Source organism: Ciconia boyciana, chromosome 2 (assembly GCF_034638445.1).
Source record: "Ciconia boyciana chromosome 2, ASM3463844v1, whole genome shotgun sequence".
In the NCBI taxonomy this organism is placed as follows: Eukaryota; Metazoa; Chordata; class Aves; order Ciconiiformes; family Ciconiidae; genus Ciconia; species Ciconia boyciana.
In genome coordinates, this window is record NC_132935.1 from 131,775,361 (window position 1) to 131,782,812 (window position 7,452).

Genomic DNA, 7,452 nt, shown 5'->3' on the forward strand with positions numbered 1-7,452 from the left:
CTCTTTACAGAAAGAGCTGTCTTCACAGCCTCTAACACCCCAGGAGCTGCGAGAGCTCCTGTCACTGTCATAGTTACCCATGGACTCACACGACAAAGATCAAAAGCAGGGACTTGCAGAGGTTTCTGCAGCATAGGCTACATTTCAGAGAGGTTTTCAGGTATCATCTGTTTTCCTGACTATGCAAACCACCTCTCTTCTTACCATGCTTGCCAACATCTGCGTTACATTGATGCCATGCACTGATATATGAAGATAATGCATTAAATTACTACAAATCATCTCCTTTGTGATTGTTATAATTCACTGTGTTTACCTGTCAAGCTGGTGAGAAGTTGGGATACAAATATTTCCTCTGCCTATATTCTTGTGCCAAAAAACTCTACAGCAAGAACTAAAACAACTAAAACATAAGCTTTAAGCACATAAACTCTGAAGTATCATGGTATTGAAGGAAAATCACAAGCTTGTCAGCATTTAAATATATTATGACCAATCTCTTATGATGCTCCTTATTAGAACTGCCTGCTTGGAGGAATTCTGTGTACAGTGGCTAAACCCAATACTGATCAGAGAGAAACTAATTCCCCTACAAGCGAATGTGTCCTATGAAGCTTCTAAAAGGGATGAAACCGAGGAAAGTGAGCCTTGGAAGGTCTGAAGTTTCAGCTTGAGTAAACATGTAGAAAGTATAAACTCTTGTTTTAAATCTGCTGAGCTGTGACTTGCAGGAGAAGTGTGCTCCTGTGAGACTTCTCTTCCTTGTTCTTCTCCCTTCAGGTAGAAATACTGTGAGAAACAATTTCAGAAGTTAAGTCTGAAAAGCAGCATTCCAGTACGAAAAATGTTCATGCAGAGCATCTATTTGCTTCAATATACATGTTGTGTCTGTGAATAGCTGCCTCTATATACATCATTACAAAATATCAAACCACTGCAGAAAACAAAAGAAGGAATACATCTTTTACTAAGCATGAATGAAACTTATAGTTCTGCTTCATTAGGAGCAGGTTAGTGGATACTCAAAATAAAAATAAAAATAATGAGAAGCATAACCAAGGTTATCTCTCAGTCTGTAAAAACTCCTACAAATAAAGAGCTCTAACAAGTTAAACCAATTCTGAGCCTTGGATCTCAGGCCCAAGAAAAACCTTCAGCCTAATGAAGATGATGATGGAAAAAGAAAAGGCAGGCGTTCAGTGCCACAGTACACAGCAGAGGCATTAGCTGAAAGAGACCATTTCTGATTGAAATCTAGAAATGATTGAGAAGCAAAAAGAATTACCACCATCTTCTTTTCGTTATGATTTCCCAGAGCAGACATGTGCCTTTAGATGTGTGAACAAATATTCTCAGTTCTGGAATTTAAAATACCTTCAAGTTGGGAACAGGTGGAGATTTGCTCATCTTCCATCCAAAGAGACATAATTCATAATTTGTCTTTGCTCTGGATGGGCAATGGTGCTCCACTTACTTACAGTCTTGTGATACTACATTGCATAAAGTCTCCATGTCCTATCTTGAGATTAGAACTATCTTTAGGATTATTTTGTAAAAACTCCTTGGATAAAATTAAGTAGTATCAGCGCGTTTGTATCTTAGACAAGTTGGTGAGTGAGTCAACTAGGGAAGGAGCGCTGCTGGACCTGTTGTTGTGAACAGAGAAGGACTTGAGGGTGATGTGATTGTTGGAGGCTGTCTTGGGCACAGTGATAATGAAATGATGGAGTTTTTGATTCTTGGAGAAGTAAGGAGGGGGGTCAGCATGACTACTACCTTGGACTTCTGGAGGGCAGACTTTGGCCTGTTTAGGAGACCGGTTGACAGAGTCCCTTGGGAGGCAGTCCTGAAGGGCAAAGGAGTCCAGGAACGCTGGACATTCTTCAAGAAGGCAATCTTAAAGGCCCAGGAGTAGGCTGTCCCTATGCGCCAAAAGATGAGCTGGCGGGGAAGACCAGCCTGGCTGAACAGAGAGCTTTGGCTGGAACTCAGGAAAAAAAGGAGTTTATGGCCTTTGGAAGAAGGGGCAGGCAACTCAGGAGGACTACAGGGATGTCGTGAGGTTATGCAGGGAGAAAATTAGGAGGGCCAAAGTCCAGCTAGAACTTAATTTGGCTACTGTGGTAAAAGACAATTAAAAATGTTTCTGTAAATACATTAGCAACAAAAGGAGGGCTAAGGAGAATCTCCATCTTCTATTGGATGTGGGAGGAAATACAGTGACAAAGGATGAGGAAAAGGCTGAGGTACTTAATGCCTTCTTTGCCTCAGTCTTTAATAGTAAGACCAATTGTTCTCGGGGTACTCAGCCCCCTGAGCTAGAGACGGGGAGCAGAATGAAGCCCCCATAATCCAAGGGGAAATGGTTAGCAACCTGCTACACCACATAGACACACACAAGTCTATGGGGCCGGATGGGATCCACCCAAGAGTACTGAGGGAGCTGGCAGATGTGCTCACCAAGCCGCTTTCCATCATTTACCAGCAGTCCTGGCTAACCGGGGAGGTCCCAGGTGACTGGAGGTTAGCAAATGTGACACCCATCTACAAGAAGAGCCAGAAGGAGAATCTGGGGAACTACAGGCCTGTCAGCCTGACCTCGGTACCAGGGAAGCTGATGGAGCAGATCATCTTGAGAGCCATCATGCGGCACGTACAGGACAACCATGTGATCAGGCCCAGTCAGCATGCGTTTATGAAAGGCAGGTCCTGCTTGACTAACCTGATCTCCTTCTATGACAAGGTGACCCGCCTAGTGGATGAGGGAAAGGCTGTGGATGGTGTCCACCTAGACTTTAGTAAAGCCTTTGACACCATTTCCCACAGCATTCTCCTGAGGAAACTGGCTGCTCATGGCTTAGATGGGCGTACGCTTTGCTGGGTAAAAAACTGGCTGGGTGGCCGGGCCCAGAGGGTTGTGGTGAATGGACTTAAATCCAGTTGGCAGCCGGTCACAAGCAGTGTTCCCCAGGGCTCAGTACTGGGGCCAGTTCTGTTTAATATCTTTATCAATGATCTGGACGAGGGGATCAAGTGCACCCTCAGTAAGTCTGCAGACGACACCAAGTTGTGTGGGAGTGTTGATCTGCTTGAGTGTAGGAAGGCTCTGCAGAGGGACCTGGACAGGCTGGATCCATGGGCTGAGGTCAATTGTATGAGGTTCAACAAGGCTGAGTGCTGGGTCCTGTGCTTGGGTCACAGCAACCCCATGCAATGCTACAGGCTTGGGGAAGAGTGGCTGGAAAGCTGCCCGGTGGAAAAGGACCTGGGGGTGTTGGTTGACAGCCAGCTGAGTATGAGCCAGCAGTGTGCCCAGGTGGCCAAGAAGGCCAATGGCATCCTGGCTTGTATCAGAAATAGTGTGGCCAGCACGACTAGGGAAGTGATTGTCCTCTCCGTACTGGGCACTGGTGAGGCCACATCTCAAATACTGTGTTCAGTTTTGGGCCCCCCACTACAAGAGAGACATGGAGGTGCTGGAGCGTGTCCAGAGAAGGGCAACGAAGCTGGTGAAGGGTCTGGAGCACAAGTCTGATGAGGAGCGCCTGAGGGAACTGGGGTTGTTTATCCTGGAGAAAAGGAGGCTGAGGGGAGACCTTATCGCTCTCTACAACTGCCTGAAAGGAGGTTGTAGAGAGGTGGGGGTCGGTCTCTTCTCCCAGGTAACAAGTGATAGGACAAGAGGAAATGGCCTCAAGTTGCGCCAGGGGAGGTTTAGATTGGACGTTAGGAGAAACTTATTCACCGAAAGGGCTGTAAGGCGTTGGAACAGGCTGCCCAGGGAAGTGGTTGAGTCACCATCCCTGGAGGTATTTAAAAAGACATGTAGATGTAGTGCTTAGGGACATGGTTTAGTGGTGGACAGTGTCAGTTTTACAGTTGGACTCTATGATCTTAAAGGTCTTTTCTAACCTAAATGATTCTATGATTCTAAGTTTCTTTAACATGCCTTTTCTTTATAAAGACAGAACTTCCTGATTGTTGACCCTGCTTATAAAAAGTCAGGCAACAAGGTCCAGTGTTTTTGACAAAGATTTTGAAGCAAAAATACACACACATTTTATATGGGAACTCTGTGCAGAGCAGTGCACCTGAATAAGAAAACTTTTTGGGAAGGAGGAATCAGATTAGAATTTGGCCAATGATGCATCTGCTGGTCTAGCAAATCTGAGGGATTTGTACGTTCAACCAAGGAAACAAACCAAACCCTGCCATTCAATACCATATCCAGAAGGGCTACCTTTTCACCAGATTAAAATAATTTTGCAGACACTGCAATGAATGGGAGTACTTGACCACTTACTTAAACCATTATCTAGTAAGAAAATCCATCACAAAAGGTTATTGCATTCTCAAACACCATGCCATCAATGCCAGTATCTTTAGACAAAAGAATATGACCTCCCATCTGGCAGGTGCCATCTGGAGCCCTGGGAATGATATCCAATTCTCTCACCACGTTAATAAATCCCACAGCACTTTACAAGGAAGAAAAGCACTGTTCCTGCTTGCGTGGGGATGGATCAATTGCAGGCTCTTTCTCTGGGACAAGTGCTTCAATTTTTCTTGGCATAATTTTTTTTTTTTTAGCTTAAACCATCTATCATTTATTTGAAATGAGAGCCCAGAGTACTTTGATAGGAGTCCCTAAAAGGGATTTGGGGAGATGGAAATTTTCCATTTGAACTTCGAAAAGATCTGATGTTACCAAAGCTGACTGCTGGGATTGTCCCAACAGGAAGGAGCAGGAGCGAAGCTCAAAGCTTCTGCAGCTCTTTCCAGGTGCTGCTGAGATAAAGGTACCAGCAAACACTTTTACCTCAGCTGCTGCTCAAGTGTTGTCACAACTAAAGGCTGGGAGAACAGCAAAACACTATCAGGTGGAAACTGCCCGTGAACAGTATATATCTGCTAACAGATATATAACAGATAAATCCCACAACAGCTAGTCTGCATAGTCGCTCTGCGAAACAAAGCACAACTCCTGAGCTGGTGGAGACACAGCTTCATAAATCAACAGGGAAAAATGTGGCTCCATTTGACCCTGCAACATTTTGATCCAGGAACCGTATAGCCATATTTCCATGCTATTGCACTTCAGGTTGTAAAGTGCAGTAAGTCTGTGCAGTAAGACTCTTCCTTTTGGGGGAGGCACCTAAGAAACAAATCTGGGGGCATGTGGCTTGGCTGCTAGACCAGGTTTAGAGGCCTCTGTCAGCAGAGTAGACATGTCTTAACACAAGCAGCTAAACTGAGAAGTTGAATAAAAGGGGGCATTTTGAGAAGAAATTCCAAACAGAGCGAGGACACCAACAGTAAGGAAAACGCTGAGGAGTTGGAGAAAGCTCTTGAACAGGAAAGGAGGACAATCTTTTCTAGTGCAAGAGCCTAATTCAGGTGAGTAAATAAGATAAATAATAATTTGCAGTTAAAGAAAAAATGTACTTCTAGTTATATTTGAAATTATGGCAACATATGTTGAGTCCTAAATGTGTTATAACCTATTGTTAAGAAACTGTCAAGCAGTTTTGAAGAGAACTGGACCATAAATCTAGAAGAATTACCATGAAGCATGTAGAATCCATTTGTGCTGAACTGATAAAATTCACTTGCAATGCTGATAGCTTTTTTTACAGGTACTATCTGTTTTATTCCATTTAACAGCAATTGTTCTTTAATTAGTTTGCAATTAATTCAATACTAATGAATAAATTAGGAGTTTTAAAAAAACCAAAAGGTATTATTCTTCCCTAGCAAAAAAGTGAGAACCAGGCTGTGAGAGTATGATGCCAAAACCAATCATTATTTGAATTTTGCATAACCTAGCACTACCTGGTTACATTTAACTCAAGAGTATTTTCTTCAGCCAGGGTCAGGAGTAGTACTAGAGCAAGCACAACTGGGTTTTTTTGTTTGTTTGTTTTTCAGGACAGCAGCATCAACACAGAGTGATCGTGAAATGACAGCCTAAAACCTATTTGTTTTGGTATAAGAAAGGACAATGACCAGAAACCTCCGCACAACTCACTAACTACAGAAGATATCTCATTTATTTAATTAATTAATTTTAAATTAATAACATTTGTTAACTTTTTGCATATGTATGCAGCACATTCAGAGTAATTTTACAGAACTTGTAACTTTAAAGTGTTGCATTTCATTACTATCAAAATGCAGTTTGACACAAAGTGAGGAGACAAAAAAAAAAAAAAAGGCAACAAATACCAGTCAGCATTTCTACCATCATAATGTAAAAAATTAGAAAACTAAATAATTGTCTAAGAAGCTGTAAAGTTGTTTAAATGTGAATCCAGTGCACTTTTACGGACAGTCAGAAGGAAGAACCAAATATAATGTAAAAGCTGTACCTAACTGCAAATCTCTATTTTAAGGGTTATGAATTGAGGAGAATCAGCATTTCAACAAAAATCTGTCTTACAATAACTGATGATTTAAATCAACTGTTTAACCTGTATTGCTTCAAATCAGCAACTTCATATAAACTTGATATCCACAGTTGAAACAAAGTATAGAAACTGCAAAGTTTCAGACAGTGAAATGCAAACTGTAGAATAACAGTTTTAAGACTCTTTAAAAGCACTCCATACTGAAGCAGCAGGCAGGAGAATGCAAGCTGCTTTGGAATTCTTGTTTAGCCTGTGTATTTCTCAAGCTACTGGGTAAAAAACCAAGGATTTCAGAATCCTATATACTAGGTATATAAATATTCCTATTATAGGCCTCAAAGAATTAAGCCATTGTCATGGTTTAACCCTGCCGGCAGCTAAACACCACACAGCTGTTTGCTCACTCCCTCCCAGTGGGATGGGGGGGAGAATGGGAAAAAAGGTAAAACTCGTGAGTTGAGATAAAAACAATTTAATAGGACAGAAAAGGAAGGGAAAAGAATAATAATGATAAAAGAATATACAAAACAAGGGATGCACAATGCAACTGCTCACCACCTGCTGACCAATGCCCAGCCAGTTCCTGAGCAGCGGCCGCACCCTGCCTCCCCCTCACCAACTCTCCCCAGTATTTTGTTCAGCATGACGTCATATGGTGTGGAATAGCCCTTTGTCCAGTTTGGGTCAGCTGCTCTGGCTGTGTCCCCTCCCAACTTTTCGTGCACCCCCAGCCTCCTTGCTGGCAGGGCAGTATGAGAAGCTGAAGAAGTCCTTGACTTAGTGTAAGCACTCCTCAGCAACAACTAAAACATCAGTGTTATCAACATTATTCTGATGCTAAATCCAAAACAGCACTATACCAGCTACTAGGAAGAAAATTAACTCTACCCCAGCCAAAACCAGGACAGCCATGAACTCTGTAGAAGACATACACATATGACAAATTCAGGGTCATATGTCTAAGGAACAGGCAAGAGAAGTTAGCTAAGTTCTGAAATTATCATTACTTAGTGCAAGGGAACCCCCACACTAATAGGGATACCAG